Source organism: Echeneis naucrates, chromosome 12 (assembly GCF_900963305.1).
Source record: "Echeneis naucrates chromosome 12, fEcheNa1.1, whole genome shotgun sequence".
NCBI classification, from domain to species: domain Eukaryota; kingdom Metazoa; phylum Chordata; class Actinopteri; order Carangiformes; family Echeneidae; genus Echeneis; species Echeneis naucrates.
In genome coordinates this window covers 3,593,796-3,611,574 of record NC_042522.1, presented here as the reverse complement: position 1 = coordinate 3,611,574, position 17,779 = coordinate 3,593,796, and positions in this window count along the sequence as shown.

Genomic DNA, 17,779 nt, shown 5'->3' with positions numbered 1-17,779 from the left:
ATGTCTCAAAAGACATCTGCTGAAAACCCACATCGAGAGCTATGTGTTCAAAATATCAAAGAACTCAAAGGAGCAGCCACTCCATCTGAAAAACAGGCATGGAGAGAAAAAGGAGCCACAAAAGATTCTACAGGGCTCTGGGGAAATCATGAAAGCAATATAGTAGCTCTGACTGGACTGCTAAATTTACTATGCTAAGACATACAGTAGAGGTCACTGTGCTAGCTGAAAAGTAGCAGCTCTCATTTCACAACACTGGTGGAATCCCCACCTGAAGGACATCACTAAATATTTTGTACAATCATGTGAGATATGCAATCAATTCAACCCAAAGGTCTGGCTGAAGGCAGGACTGGGTAGCTTTCCAATGCCTGATGCTCCATGAAAAGAGATAGTAAATGATTTACTTACTGATATGGGAGCAGACCACTGAACTGAAAGAAAAGGGTACTGTCTAGTTTGTGTAGATCCATTCTCTTGGTGGGTAGAAGCCACACCTACCAAGAGAGCAAATTGAACCATCAAAGAAGGCGTAGCAAAAGTCTGCGCAGACAGAAAGTTAACCTGGGTTGAAGCCCTACCTACATGAATATGTGAAACAACTGAACAACACTGTGATGAGTATCAGGTAATAGAGGTACTCACCAAAGAGCAGGACCATGACACCTCACCCATTGAAGTAGGACACTGGGCCCTGAGGAAGGTCCACAAACTCAATTGGTACTCTCCTTGGTGGGAGGTACCATACAAGGTAGCAGAAGCTTCATCTCATTGTGTAAAAGACTGAGACTGAGTAACTGGATTCACAACACCCACTGTACACTTTGCCAGTTTGCCAGTCAGGACTCTAACGAAAGAACATTGAAGTGCGGACTGACTTAACCTCACCTACTGACAATGACTCTACCACACCTGCTGAGACCGAAACAAACACCAAATAGATGACTGACAATTCAACCCTAAATTATGATGCCACTATGGAGACAAGGCTCTAGTACCAGAATAGCAGTAACAATGTTAACCATAATGATTTTCCTCTTTGTCCCTTATGTGGTGGGGGGTCATTTAACATTTAAATCTAACAAGATAAAGACAAATAACTGCAATGTTTGTCCACCCTCCCCTCCCACTGCTGTATATTGATTGGCCAAGAGATCATTGAGAAGTGATGAGCAACCACTAAATTTGCAATTTACTGAGAAACACCATGGTGTGGTCACATTCAACCTATTGTTGTACAATGTGGATCGAACGAAAAAGGTGATGGAGGGTTAGAGAAAAATGTATGTGATGTGACAAACCTGGGATATCATGATGGTGTATGGTATCCTGGTCATCCCTACTGCCCCTGGCACCAAGTCCTAGTGAACATTGGACCTGTTGAATGCGGTTACCAAATTAACCTGTTGAAACAACGGTTAGAACTAATTAAAGGTACATCAAAGTATCCTTGTAACAAAGGATTGTGCAACCCACTCATACGTCATTAAAAAACCCTCAACAGTTAGATATTGCTTACTATACTCTTGTTGTGCCTAGGATTGTGTATATTATTGGCTCTTATCAAGTCTCAATCTGAAAGGAGTGTGGATTGACTTAAAAAAAAAATTACTGAAGGACGATGGCTTAGATTTTTGGGGGTTTTTATTCATTAATAAGGGATAAATCAGAACATGCTCATTACATACAGGTGCAGATCAAAGCATAAACTAAATTAAACAGGGGGGCTCGGATATGTGAATGGAATGACATGATATGACAATGATAATCAAGCGAGAAGGAGAGCTTTTAAAACTAAAATTTGGGTTAGCATTGACTACTTGCGTCACACCATTTAGAACAACCAGCTGGGAGAGCAGATAGGTGCAAACTTTACTTTGGGTTGGCAAATCACCTGGTCAAGAAAAGGGCAGAGATGATGTCCGACGAGAGTGGCCGCATCGAGGTCCTTCATCATGGCCTCCCAAGCTAGACTGGTCCTTAGCTGAAATGGCTGTCAGTCTGGCTCGTCCCTCTTAAGCGGCAGTGTTGATTTTGTGGCTTGGTTATTAAGCTAATGTCCAAATTACTCTTGTCTTTCCTGATGAAAACAGATTGGAGCTGCATGCAGCACAAGCGGCCCTGGTTACCACGGCAACTCAAGATGCTGGAGGATAAGTGCCGTGCAGCCAAACTTGTCGCAGGCAGTAGCACTTAGTCCTTGTAATTTAGCGACTAAGTTCTGACTTCTAAGTTTCCTTTTGTTGTTGTTCCATCAAGTCTCCTGGGGAAGCTCTCCTCTTCAGAGCTTTCCCAGAACTTCTCTCTCCAACTTTTTTCGAACTTCTGCCCTTGATAAAATTTCATATTGACTATTGGGGGCCGACCCACAGCTGTGGTCTGGTTGTTGGCGTGAATTTGGTCCAAACAAATTTCTCCCTCTAGCTTCACGGCATCATGAGGGCGGTGTTTGGATTTTAACTACACCTTTCATTCACCCAAGTTTGAAGTTATATATAAAACATAGAGAAATGTATCATTTTGATACGTACAGTTTCTCTGCTTGTTGTGGTTACTTCGGAGGACATGGTTTTATCTTAGTCACTGTAAAATACAATTAAATGGTTATTAGTTAATCACAACATCACAGAACACACAACCAAATGAACCACAAAAATATCATTTTCATGTATGTCTTGACTGGCTGTGGAAAATCAGAAATGGAGTGTCTTCCTTCTTAGTACATAGACGATCCAGGGGAAGCTGAAGTTCACGTCCCAGCATCAGGAGGGCTGGGGAACTGCCTGTTGTGGCGTGTGGTGTTCTGCAATACTGATGCAAATGGGAGGTCATCTGCCAGGTGTGCTCTCAGCCTGTTCTTGAGGGTCTGGTTAAACCTCTCCACACCACAGTTGGCCTGTGGTTGGTATAGGGAGGTTCTGATCCCCCTCCCCTTTGTGAAGGAAGCAAAGTCCGCTGAGATGAACTGTGGGCCGTTATTGATGGTGATGGTGTCAGGTACAGCCCAGCAGGCAGACAGGGAGGAGAGGATGTCGCTGACCATCTTGGTGGTGACAGATTCAGGCCATTTGGAGTGGAGGTCGTAGGCCACCTGGAGGAAACCTTGGACATCTATGGTGAACTTCACGGCATCCCTCAGCACCAACTGGATGTGGGTCCACGGCGCCGCTGGCCACAGTAGGGCCTGCCATACCACTGGTGAGGCAACCTGCACAGTCCTTCACCATTGTCTCAATGTCCCTGTCAATGCCTGGACACCAAACCAGGCCCCTGCAGCATTGTTTAACCCTCATGATGCCTAGGTGAGCCCCATAAACCATGGCCAGGACGCGTGCCCCCAAGGTGCTGGGGATCACTGTACACCGCCCCTTTGCCACATAGTAATTATTCCAACAGGAAAAGTCACCTTTGACATGGTGGAACGGCGTTAGCTCCTCCGCACCCTGGCGGACAAACCCTTTTGGATAAAACTGTGAACCTGAGTAAACACAGGGTCCTGTGCAGATACTGCTTGGAGATCTTGCAGGGAAACGGCTGCCTGGAGGGGTTCATGCAACATGAGAATCAGCTCCGGCTCTAAGGAGTCTTGGAGGATGTCTAGCACAAAGCTGTGCCACTGGTACAAGTGTAGAGGCTTGTGTCCTTATCCGTTTGTGACCAGCAGGGCTGTAAGGGCCTGGTGAAGGCCAGCATGAAGTTCCACCCGTACAGGTACATGTGCCACCATTCACATGCCCAGACACAGGCCAGTGCCTCTCTCTCCCCCACAGAGTATTTCTGCTCAGTTGGAGTAAGTGACCGTGAAGCAAACGTCACTGGGCATTCAGCCCCTCCATGGAGCTGGGACAGGACTGTGTTGGATGCATCGCAGGTCACAAACCTGGGGCTCTGCAGGTTGAAGTGGGCAAGCACAGGAGGAGAAGTGAGCTGCGTTTTCAGTTGGCAGACTGTGGTAGAGCATGCAGGTGTCCAAGACCAGGGCACGTCCTGCTTGAGTTGGGTGTGCAGCAGTGTGGTGGTTTCCGAATAGTGGGGAAGGAAACACAGATAAAATGTCATCATCCCCAGGAACAACAACAGCTGCACAGGGCAGGAGGGCTCGGGTAGGCACAGGATGGCATTGATTGGAGTGGAATGGGCTCAGGCCGTCACCGGTCAGGCGGAACCCCACAAATTCAATGACAGGCACAGTAAAAATGCACTCCCTATTCAGCGTGACGTTGTGGCGGGCAAGCACATCAAGCACTCTGGAAAGGCGGGCGTTGCGCAGAACAGACATCGCTCTGTGTACCACCATATTGTCCAGGTACACGACCACACCTGGGATGCCAGCTAAGATGGTGGCCATGATCTACTGAAAACAGCTGGGAGTGGTGCTAAGTCCAAAAGGCATGCTGGTGTACTGGAAGACCCCCATGTGGGTCACGAAAACAGTGAGGTTGTGGCTCTCCTGGTGTAGGGGAACCCGCAGGTAGCCCTGGCGAAGGTCGAGAGTGGAGAAGACTGTTAAGCCGTGTAATTTGGCTGAGAGCTCCTCCGTCATAGGCAGTGGATACCTGTTGGGGATCACCGCTTTGTTTGAACAGGGAAGGCCAGCAGTGCAGCCAGGGCGTGGCCACTGTCAATATGGTGGCACCCATGTTGTATGTGATGGAGAAGCCCAAGGTGAACACCGGAAGCGCTCTTGAGCCATAGCGGAGAAGGTGGCAGTACCCACCATGCCAATCTTAGCATGGTAATATCCATACAGATCCTCTGCCTCTGCAGTCAGGGAAAGAGCCGTCGGACCGTGGATTCATTGAGCAGAGATCTGGAAGCCGCAGTGTCCAGCAGCAGCAGCAGGTATACACCATCCAGCTCCACTGTGCACCACTGAAATGGCTTGCTGCAGGAGCTCACAGAGTGGATGGTTGTTGGGCTTGAAGCACCGGACGAGTGAGGTCGGGGGTTTGTGGGGACAGGTACAGAGTGGCACAATTTGGAGAGGTGATTCAGCTTACCGCAGCGTTGGCACCTCTGCCCCGTGGCTGGGCAGACTGGTGCACATGTGGGATTTGATGAAGAGCCGCAGTTTCCACAATGCTGACGTGCCATGGCACCCTGGTGTCTCACGACCTTGACCTCGGGCTTGTAGGGAGAACATGTGGGCTCAGAGTGTGGAGCAGTAAGGGGTACTGTCTGTGCTAGTGGAGCGGTGTGAGAGGAGGCCAGGTCCAGGGCTGCTAGCTGAGATGCTAACAGAGTGGCCGATTCAAGCTGAAGGCTATTTCCACAGCCTTCGATAGCGGCGTGTCGCCCGGTGACATGAACAGTTTCTCTTGCAGCCTGGGGTTGGTCATGTGCTCCGCTAGCTGTTCCTGAATCATCTCCTCCTCCAAATTGCCGAACTTACAGAGAATGGAAAAACACCGGAGGTCAGCGACATAGTGGTTGAATGACTCACCAGGCTGCTGTCGGAAGACAATTCCCCGTACCATGACACTCCATGGGGCAGCGAAATGTCCAGCCAGTAAGGTGGTCAGCATACTTCCGTGTGGGTCAGCGAGTCCTGAAGATCCTGAACATTGTCCCTCGCTCCTCAGACTGTAGATCAGCATCACCTTTAGTCTCAGTCTCAGCTAGTCCAATAGCCTCAATAAACATCTGGAAAGACTCATGCCAGCAGGGCCTGGGATCATTGGCCCGCCAGGCAGAGCAGGGAACAGAGGTTGAGGTGAAAATGGAAGCTCCATTGTTGCCGCCAATGTTATGTCTATTAATGCATGGACGACAGGTACAGATCCAGACACAATGATGGAACCGGAGGGCTCAGGATTACTCTGAGTTGTTTATTGCAGGCAGGCTCAAAAACCAGGTAGGCAATTCAACAGGCAAAGGTACAGATATTTGGCAGGCAAAACTCTATGGTCGGGACAATCAAACCTGGGTCACTCACAGGAAAATACTCATGGAAATTTAATGATGGAACTCAGACTCAATGGACAAGACGATCTGGCACAGCTTAAATACACAAGGAGGGAGACAACAAGAAACACATTAGGGCTGGGAAGGTAATCACAGAGGTGGGAAACCTGATAGGAAGACGGAGTAAGATGAGGATTTCAAAATAAAACCGGAAGTGACACAACGAGAGCAGAAAATTCAACTAAACCCTAACAATAGACACATTGACATTAACTGACCCTGACATTACTGCCCCGCCAACCCCAGGGCCAACACCTGGCAGCCCAGGACCCTGGGAACCGTGAAAGTCTATAATAAGTTGGGGGTCCATGATATGGCGAGAGAGCACCCAGGATCTTTCCTCTTGGCCATATCACTCTCAGGGATATGGCCCAGGGACAAGGTACAGGGACAAGGCCTCGACCTTGCCACCTGAATTTTACCATTTTGGAGAAGCTGTCAATGGTGATGAGGATAACAGTGTGACCTTGGGAGTCTGGCAAACCTGTGATGAAGTCTATGGAGATGTCCAACCAGGGGAGATGAGGTATGAGCAGAGGATGGAGACCAGCTGGAGGAGCATCGGATGACTTCTGTAGGCAGCAGACAGAGCAAACAGAGACAAATTCATTCACGCCCTTTTTCATCTCTGGCCACCAAAACCTTTTGTCCAGACACAACAATGTATGTTTTACCCTTGGCTGGCATGATAATTGGGAAGAGTTTCCCCAATGAATTACTTCACTGCGGAGATTGGGAGGTACAAACAGCCGCTTTGGCGAAGCAGGAGCAGCGGCAGAGATGTTGCAGTTGGCTTTGATGACCTTGGTTTCTACATTCAACGTGAAGGCCCCCAGTTCTGGGGGCATGATGGGGGTTTCCTTTCCCTCCAAATCTTCATGGGAAAAGATCCTTGAGAGGGAGTCAGGCTTCTGGTTTTAGAACTGCGTCTGTATGACAAAACAAAATTGAAGCGGGTGAAGAACATCACCCACCTGGCCTGATGTGGATTTAGCCTTCTGGCAGACTTGATGTACTGCAGGTTCTTGTGGTCGGTCCATATCAGGATTGGGAGGACCGCCCCCTCCAGCCAGTGTCTCCACTCTTCCAGCACCACTTTAACTGCCAGCAGCTCTCAGTCCCCCAGTGCATAATTTCGTTCTGCAGGGGACAGTTTTTGAGAGAGGTAAGCACAAGGATGAAACTTTCTGTTTTTACCCAACCACCAACAATCCCTGTATCCGAGGCGTCGACCTCAACAATGAAATGTTCTGCTGGGTCGGGCGAGGTGAGGACTACTACGAAGGATTCCTTCAGGCGCACCTTCTCTACACATGGAGACAACTGAAAGACAGAGTTGGAAGAGGTTAGAACATGGAGGGGGTCAGCCACAGAGTTGAACCCCTTAATACATTTCCTGTGGAACAGTGCTTCTCAAATCGTGGGGCCCACCCCCCTGTGGGGGCACGGTGCGATGCCAGGGGGTGGCGTGTGATGCCCCGGAACATGCTTGTTTTGCCTTATTAGAATAAAGTGTATTTGCACCTCCACTACAGTAGATGACAGTGGCGCTCTCATTGTCAGAGTGTGCGCAGTTACTATTTGTAGGGTTTTTATGCACCAAGCTTGAGATGGACACATCTCAATCTGATTATTGGAAATGATGTAGCCTAAAAAGGTCACCTGGGTCTTGTGAAATTCCCACTTCTCAGCTTTCACATAGTTCGTTTTCAAAAAGACAAGACCCTTTCTGACTGTTGCTACATATTCATTCATGTTTCAAGAATATATCAATATATCTATACAAAAACTTCCTTGTTCAGGAATTCTCTGAGGACTTAACTGATCAGGGACTGGCGTTGGTAAGTTTGGAAGGCATGACTAGATATTCATAATGAATATTCTCTAATCTCTAAAAGTATTCCCACCAATTTTCATACCGGTAAAGAACCACCATACATGTTTAACTAGGTTTAATCCCTCTGGAACCAAGTAGGTGACTTACCAGATGTGTCGTGAACATCGTCACAAATTGTTTCTTTCTGTTTTTCTTTCTTACTTAATTGTGCCTGTTCTGATGTTTATTGGTATTTTGGCAGAAACCTGTTGAGAAATATGGTCCCTAACAACTGGTCAGGGACTTGCACTATATTGTAATTAATTGCACCAGTAAAAATCATCAAAGCGTCAGCATCTGAAATAGCCTCATGGCAGCCCTCCAATTATGACGATTTTATGACACCTTCCCACTCACATAGGAACAAGCACATTTTTGCCTATACCAAAACTCCCTGATTTATATAGACAACAACACTCACACACATTGTTTAACACATTCTAAGAACAGTGGTTGGGCTGTCTCTGACCCTGGTAACTGGCAAATTATATTCAGTTGCGTGAAAGTCCAACCTCTGTATGGGACAGGCCCAGCCCAAGAAGATAAATGTGAAACTTTTCCAGATATTGAGGCTCTGACTGGAACTCTCTCACTTTGAGCCCAGTGCTGCCTTACTTGACCTGTGAGCATAATAAAGATTTCAACTGTGAGCTGAAGATTTCTCCAGCTCATTCCAATGAAAGAATCAGGTCAATACATTTCTGCAGTTATTCCAAAACAATGAATTGAGAAAGATGTGATTGATGACACTGAGAGCATCCGGGGGATGTTCTGAGTATGTGAATACATTTTCTTTTTTCCAAAATGAAAGGCTACTAGGGCTTTAGTCAGCCAAAGAAAGTCTTGGTCGACAGAAATTGTACATAATCTTCAACTAATCTAGTAGTTGCAGGGGGTTAGACAGATTGCAGTGCAGTGAACTCAATAGCCACACGTATTTCCGTTCTCTCTTTCCCTATTTTGGGTCTTCAGGTTGGGCTAACCCATGGGTCTCCAACTCCAGTCCTGGAGAGCTACTGTCCTGCATGTTTTAGATGTTTCCCTGCTCCTAACCACCTGAGTGACTCCTTATCAGACCTCAGGAGAGCTTGATGACTCGCTTATCATTTCAATCAGCTCTCCCAAACTCGAGTTGGAGAACTCTGGGCTAACCCATTATTGCTAGCTTTGGAGCTAATCCCCTTTATTTTTCTGGCACTTGATGAAACAACAGACACACTGTAGTCTGTACTGTATATTTATTGCCAGACTGACAACTTAGTGAATGGAGCTATGCTATCTGTCAGAACGCACTGAGACAGGATGACACAAAATGCAAGAGCAGACAGGGAAGTTCATGCTCAGAGTCAGTTTATTCAGTCTAGTTCGATGTACAGAAGTCGGAATAATCAGGGCAAAGGTACAGACATTTAGACGGCAAACCTCTATCCAGAAACACAGGGAAGATCATACGCACAGAGACTATCATTAGGAAATGCTGGAACGCTGACATATATGACGAGACGAACTGGCAACGAAGGGAAGGAACAAATACACACATGGGGTGAAGAGACACAGGTGAAACACATGAGGGTAATCATACAGGGGAAGTAAACTATCAAAATAAAACACAGGAAACAGAACTAATAGGCAACACAAACCCTAACACTACCAAGAGTTTCCCAGGCAATGACACAAAGGTTGACTCACGTATCAGAACAATGCTGCACAGAGGCTCCCAAACTACGGGAGTATTTTGAATGACCCCCCTTTTCACAGGCAATTTGTTTCTCCCTCCCGCTGCAGGAAATAATGGATTAATCCTGGAAAACTGTTAATGTAGCACTTTTCTCCTTATGAAAGTAACATGGCAATTTGGTCAGAAGAGACCATATCGACCAATTAATTGACCGGTTGACCAGGAGAATACAGCCCTAAAGGCTGCTATAAATAATGAATAAAACTCATTTGGGTATTAAAAAATCTACAAAATTAGTTTTTGCATTCATTGTCTATGAAGCAGCTCCCTAACCTTTCCATGCTTGTGGAGGGAACATGTGAAACAGATTGCAACAAAGTGGTCAAGGATACTGCACAGTGCACACACCTGGTAAACAGACAATAGGCCTGGGTCATATAGTGCACCACTTAGCAATTACTGGAATTCTACTTGGCTTTCCCCTGGCTGAGAACATCCTTCAGGGTGGTGAGGCTGGGTAGTTGCAGAAGGAGGTTGTGAAGAAGTGAGAAGGGAGTGAGTCCTGGGGTTGGGTGATACTATTGAGTAGGGAGAAGAGTGACTTGGTTTTATTGGCAGTGATTGTGCTAAAGAAATAGTGGGTTTTGGTGCTGGCAATGGAGTCCTTATAACGTAGCATGTGGTTGTTGCACATTTCCTTGTGGATGGTGAGACAAGTCTTTCTATGGAGGCGTTCCAGTTGCCGACCTTTAGCTTTCATGAGATGGAGATCGGGGGTGAACCAAGGAGCGGAGAAAGAAACGGATTTAGTTTTTAAGCAAGGAAATTAAGAATACTATGGAGTCCAGTGTTGTAATGAGAAACCAAGTCATCAGGGGTGGATAGATTGTGGATGTCAGGGAGGCAGGGGGGAGTAGATACATGCAGTGAGAGTGGCAGGATTAATATTCTTTATACTCCGAAATGAGATGCGGCGTGGTTTTTTTCAGGATGGAGAGAATGAGTTTCACCGTGAATGAGAGGAGGAGGAAGTGCTCAGTTATAGGGAGTTCATTAGCTGTGAGATCGGATGGAGTGACACCAGAGCAGCAGATTAAGTCCAGAATGTGTCCTTTGGAGTGTGTGGGAAAAGTGGTATGTTTCTGCCATTCCAAAACGCTCTACACAGGAGGTGAAGTCTTTGGTGAGAGGATGATTGTTGTTGTCCATGTGGATATTGAAATCATCCAGTATTATATTTGGTGAGAGGGATGATAAGTGGATGAAGAAGGAAGCAAAGTCATTTGAAAATTCATTGTTCGGGTGGTAGACAGCGACAATGATGGTTGAATTGGGACCAGACAGCTCGCACACAGTGGACTCGAACGAGCTGGACACAGGTACAGACACCAGCGAGACTTTCCAGTAATTTACTGCGAGACCTCCTCCCTGGCCGGAGCCACGGGGTTGACAGATTTAAACGAACCCCCAGGAGTGGATCCATTCAGCTGCGAAAAGCCATGTCTCAGTTAAAGAAAGTCTAGCTTACGGTCGGCGATGAGGTCCTGGATGAGATGTTCCTTGCTGGTCAGTGAGCGGATGTTGAGCAGAGCGAAGTTGAGTGAGGTGCTGTCACAGCTGGTGGTAGTGTTAGCCGACCGGGATAGATGGGCTGACACACTGTGGTCGACAGTCCGGCTGGTGTAGCGTGGAGGGCGACGAGCGCCGTACCGGATGGACTTTATTGCCGTAGAGCTGTTATGATGGAAATGCCGGTGGGAACCTCGGTGGATGTATCTCCGGCGGGGCTGGAAGGTGATGTCCGGGTGAAGGTGGAGAGCCTCCGGCGCGAGTTAAGGCAGGTGGTAGCGCAGCCAGAGTAAGTCAGTACCCGAATACTGCAGCAGACCCATCACTGGCAGTTGAACAGGCAATAGGAAGACCCAGGCACAGACCAGCAGGATGTAGATCTTACTGGCCCACATTGTGGATGAGGACATGGAAATGTCAGCATCCAGAAATGAAGGTGAGCTACAGGTTAAGTCTCACACAAACGCTAGTGCCGGCAGATTGTGAAATTATTCCAAGTGAAAGTAATTATACTGTCTGAGTAGGGCAGAAAGGCCCACAGGATGGATCGGGACAGTCTAGAAGGTTAAAACGTTAAAAAGTTGAAAAGTTAGTGGTGAGCAGCGGCAGCAAGTTGCGCCTGCGTTCGCTTGTCGGCCATCTTGTGCTCCACACCGTGAATCTGTCCCTGCAGTTCTAGGAAATGTTCACGCTCTAATTCAAGATCTTCTTTGAAAATGTCCAGCTTCCTCTGGAAAGAGTGCACAGCTGTCATCATATCAGCAACTGTGTTGTTCTGGACCTGCACTCATTAAGATGTGATGCAATGTCAACCAAAAAGGCAACCATATCCATCTTGTGCTTATCTTACAGAAAAAGTGAAAACTGTGTTGCTCTCTGACTCTTGACCAGCTTTAAGAAAGCTGGTATTTCTTTTCAAACCAGACCAGAAACATTCCAGTGTATTGCATTTACTCAGCCACCTCACATTTATGTGCAGTAGCAGGTCATTGGCATTTGCTTCAACATCTTCCAGGAATTCTCTCAGGAAGCGATGCTGAAGGGATGAGGATGCCCTAAGGAAGTTAATGAGTTTCTCCACTGTGTACATTGCTTCAGCAAAATGTTCTGACAGGGTGGCACAGAGAACAGTCGGATGGATGAGACAGTGGCAAGCAATAAGATCTGGGTTGTCCTCTTTCATCCAGGGCACAGCCCCCCTCTCTTTTCCCACCATGGCAGGGGCAACATCTGCGCTTCAGATCTATGCCCCACTTTCTCAGCATCTCTTTTATTGCTGTGTATATGTCCTCTTCTCTTGTGTGTGTTTCAAGTGATGTTAGACCCAGCAGGTCCTCACAGAGCTCCTTATTTGTGAAAAAATCCCACATACACCAAAAGCTGGGCATTATCAGTAACATCTGTAGACTCATCAATGGCCAAAGATATGCATGGTGTACTCTTAATAGCTGCATCAAGCTGTGCCAGTACATCATCTGCTAATATTTCAAATTTTCTGGTTGCTGTTGACGCTGACATTGATTTGTTTGTTTTTTTTTCACACATCTTGTCTTTTTGTTTTCCCTCAAAGAATGTTTCAGCAACATAATTTAAGCACACCTTCACAACTGTGAATCACTAACACAATCACTGTTTTTTTTTTTTTTTTTTTTTTATGATGTCCCAAAATCCATGATACCTTTAGTGAACATTTTTCACCCCCACCCCCTCCCCCTTGCATGTGCTGACATACCAGTAACCATGTTTCTCCAAAGTCCACGTTTACTAACCATGTTTTCCCTGAAGTCTCTGTCTCCCCCAGCTGCTCGCCTTTCTATCTCTGTCCTCATCCTAAAGGTGGTGAATCATCGCTACCCCATGATTAAAAAACCTGGACTGAATCCTGATGTTATGGGTAATTTTAGGTCCGTTTCTCATCTCCCCAAAAGATTGTCTACTCTCAGCTCATGGACTTTTTGAACAGACAAAATATTCTTGAAATTTTCCAATCTGGTTTTAAAACATTGCACAGCACAGAATCAGTGCAGTTTTTAATGACATCTTTTTAGCTACTGACTCTGGTCACTGTGTAATTCTTGCACTTTTAGATTTAACTGCTGTATTTGATACAGTGGACCATGACATCCTGATTGCTCGTTTGGAGCAGTGATTGGGCATCAGGGGCCCAGCGCTGGCATGGTTAAGGTCCTACCATACTCATCGGACATTCTGTGCCTCGGTGACTCTGTGTCCTCCAATACTCCTCTCTCATGTGATGTCCCACAGGGTTCAGTGCTGGGCCCTCTTTTATTTTCTTTATACCTTCTCCCACTTGGTTCCATTCTGAGGAAGCATGGCTTTTTTTTTTCATTGTTTCCTTGATGTTGTTGTTGTTGTTGTTGTTGTTGTTTTATTTCATTGTTATGCTGACAACAGCCAGATCTATGTCCCCACTTAAGCCGCTGTTAAATAGTTTAGATGACAAGGCCTGGATGGCTCTAAACTTTTGTAATGAAAAAAAAAAGAAATGTCCTTTACTGGTACTTCCGTGACCCCCCCCAATTGATCTGTGTTCCTTGACGCAGTATGCCAAGTCTATTGTAAATGATCTGGGGATAAAAGTGGACAAGGATTTAAAGTTTGATAGCCAGATTAAAGCTGTGGTAAAAACAAACAGGCAAAAATAAAGCCCTTTCTGCACAGGTTACTGATAATGTATTTATTTCTAGCATAAGTAGGAGCAGCTGGGTGGTCTAATATTTTTTTAATTAATATTATTAGGTTATTGCCTTATCATGCTAACTGGATAAGCGTTATTATTAACACTAGCATGCTAGCTATTACTCAGTCTTCGTTAGGTCACAACTTGCCACAGCCTTTCATTTACATGTTTGCATTATGGAATAAGAGCTTAAACATTTACTCACAAACTGACAAATGTAAGTTAAGGTTACGTGACTGGTGCAAGACTCTTTAATCTTTGGACTGGCATAACGTTCGGTTAGCGAACGACAGACAGACTATTTAACACATACAAAAAGAAAATACTCATGTTAGCTCTGCTGATTAGACATTCATTTTAAAATCCTCACACTTATGCAACATCAATTATTTAGTTATGTTGAGTTATAGCTAGTTTTTTAGTTTCCCTTTCTGCTGCCCTTAGTGTTACGTTAGCTTGGCTCATGATAAGGTTAGTTGATATCTCTCTTTATACAAAACATCATGTGAAGAAAAACAAAATGATTACGTTACTTTTAGCGAAAACTGAATCTGAATCATCATCCTTGACTCAACAGGCTTGGAAAACTACCCAGTGAAATTGTGTCTCTGTAGTCTCTCTGCTTCAGACCGAAATAAACAAAGAGCGTGTAGATTCAAACGACTGAATGTTGTGTTGTGTTGTTCATCATCATTGGATGAACCACGCCGGGCAGACCCGCCCCCAGAACTCAACAATATCATTGGTTGAGATTATCTCCCGACAGTGTGATTGTACACACATTCAATTGTCTGAATCTACACATGCTTTATTATTCTATCTTTACATTGATATGTTTTTTCAAATATTTTATATAAAAATAATACTGAATAATAACAAGCCTTTATTTAAATTAGGTAATAGTAATGTATATTTTCTGTATTTTACATTTTTTACATTGAATTCAATGTAATTTAACATTCAAGACCACTAAGAAATTGAATAATGCTGTTAATTTTTTTTAGAGAAACACAAGAAACTTGTGCGACAAAAAATGGACCAGACTCAGTGATCACCTTCCTAGCAACAAAATTTCACACTGCTCTATGTTCCCTACAGATAATATCCAACTCGGCCAGTGAGCGGTGATAGCTATCATGTCTTTGGGGTCATCAGGTGGGAACCTCCTTTCACCGGTGTTTCGTCTAGTTAGGCCCACAACACCTCCAGAAGGCTAGACCGTGAACACTGGCGTCCCAGAGTCATCCCCCTAATGCCAGCCATCACCGCTCCTCACACAAAGACAACTATCTCAAACAGCACGACTATAACCTACTCTAACCTCTCACCAACTGCACCAGTAAAAGCGGGGTGGGGATACAGACCCTACAGACCCTAAAATATATTTAAAAATATATTATATTCATATACATCTTACAGCCTTTATTTCATTGTTATTATTTGACTAATAAAAAATAATCTAATTAGGAGTCTTCTTTTCCAGTCCTCTCCTTTTCGTGTATATTTTGTGTGATTTTGCGTCTTGAGGGCATCTAATACCTGCTGTCGTTTGTTGTGATTCTCAGAACGTTTCTCTGACCGACGTCGTCCACAATACTAATCGGCCTGCACTCTGTCGATATCCACTTCGCGATAGCATTTGTTAGCTTCTCTTGCCGCTGCTTATCTGGACTTCTCCCACACGCTGCATCTAACTTAGTCTGTCGAAGCCTCGATCCACTATCTGTTTTGTTGATTTATTTGCTGGTATCAGCTGTGTGTTTTGCATTTAGGTGATATTTTAGACTGGAAGTACTCCAGTGATAACGAAATTCAGCTTTGCAGTGGTTACAAATAACTTTGGTTTTGTCGAATCCGCTTTCTTGAAGAATTTGAAAAAGGTCATGTAAAAGTTCCGTACCCTTCTCCGTGTTTATCTGCCAATTCTTTTCTTTTCCGATTCCACGGCAGTCAGCAGCAGACTTTGACAAAATAAAAGCAACAATAAAACCTGCGATAAAATTATTGTAGCCGTTGATTTTATATATATATTATAGTGTAGCTTTTGTGTACATACAATTGGATGTGCAATTCAATTGAATTTTAATAATTCTAAGCACCTTTACGACAAAGAATTCAAACACCAGCTGCTGGTAACAGCGGGAAAAAAACAGAAGGAACGCTTCCCAGTAATCTTTTCGCCATCACCACTCTCCTTTTAGTGACTCACAGAATGCTGCGTCAAAAAGCAGAACAAAATCTAATAACACCCACAATGATCACTCTTCTAACAAGATTTTCAACTATGCATAGATAGAATTTGTAGTTGCAATGCTTGTCAATGTGACTTTTCATTCATTCATTCATTCATTCGTTTTCATCCGTTTCATCTGTTTCTGGGTGGCAGAGTGCTGAAGCCAATCCCATCTCACACTGGGCGAGGGCGGGTTATACCCTAGACAGGTCGCCAGTAAATCCCAGGGGCAACACACAGAGAAATATCAAGACAAACAACCATTCACACTCTCATTCTTAGTTAACACAAGTAATTAAAAGAAGATACATATAAAACAGATATATATGTGTATATATATATATGTATATATCTGTTGAATAAAAAGCTGTAATGTAAATAAATAAATAGAGGCAGATGAAAATCACATTTCAATAGCTTGATGAACAATGAATGAAGATCACTCTTATTTTATTTTATTTTTTTGTTTTGTTTTTTGTATTCATGAGCAGTAGTAAATGAGTATAGACCACATACACGATGATCCCAGTGTGTCTGTTTCTTCTCCTTCTGAGGTCACAGGTTCTACACACACATAACACCCTGCATCCTTTTAATTGATTATGTTACTTATTTTGATGAAGCAAATGCTTTTTCATTTTTCACTTTTGTTATTTGTAATTGATAGTTTTTATGAACTTTCATCTTATATCACAATTATGTAATTATTTTCTAGGTCATATTTTACCCTCCATAGAGAGAATATGGAAATGCTGAGAAGTGAATCAATATTGAGGTCCCTAAATCAGGGCCTAAAAGGAAGTCCTCTCCAATAGATACCATCAGCAGGTATTCATTCTATCTGAGGATTTTAAAGGGTCACACCAGTGTCAGTGCTCAGTATGGTGGTGCCCTGACCTTTTTGGCTATCCTCATCTTGTTTAAGCTGTGGCTCTTCCAGAGGACTTTGTCCTCCTAGTCTATAAGGCAGCAGGGTTGGGGGTTGCGGCATTAATAGGTTATTTGGCAGTGTAGAGGCTTTCTGTCACAAAAATATAGTTAGAGACAGTATGAATTTTTTCAGATCAATTAAATTGTACGTATGATAGAGGTATCTGAAATATATAGATGTATAGTTTTGGGCCACTTGAATTTATTTTTTAATTCTTCATATCAGTTCAACAATCATTCATCATTCTGATTTTTATTTTTGTGTCTCCTCTTGGCAGAGATGCAGTATTGGGTGTTAAGAACATAATCATGGAGCATTAAATACTGCATCTATATCCCATAGAATGTATATATGTGTATACACTGCACTTGGACAGTGGTCATTATCATTACCATGTGTGGTTTTTATTTTATTGTGTTATTACACTAGTGAATGCAGATACTCGAGAAGAGTAGAGCACAATGGCCATAGCCTCCTTGGATAGATTATATGTCTGCTCTTCTGGCTCCTTCCCTTGACGAAAAACACACCCTTTGGTATCAGCATAATCAATGTGGAGTGGTGCTGGATGGGGCGGCTACAGCAATTTGCTTGTCTGTTATTGGTCCACATGAACTCTAATTGGATCAAGTAGGAACTTGCTTAGCTGGATGCTTTGTGCAGGGATTGGGAGAGCGCACTGACACACCAGCAAACAGGAAGAGAGGCAAAAGGGAGGAGGCCCAGCCTGCCCTGCTCACCACTTTGAGAGGAAAGATTGTGAGAGGAGGGGTGAGAGAAGTAAAAGGGGAGTGTCCCGTCTCCTCTGCCCTTCTGTGCTACTGCAG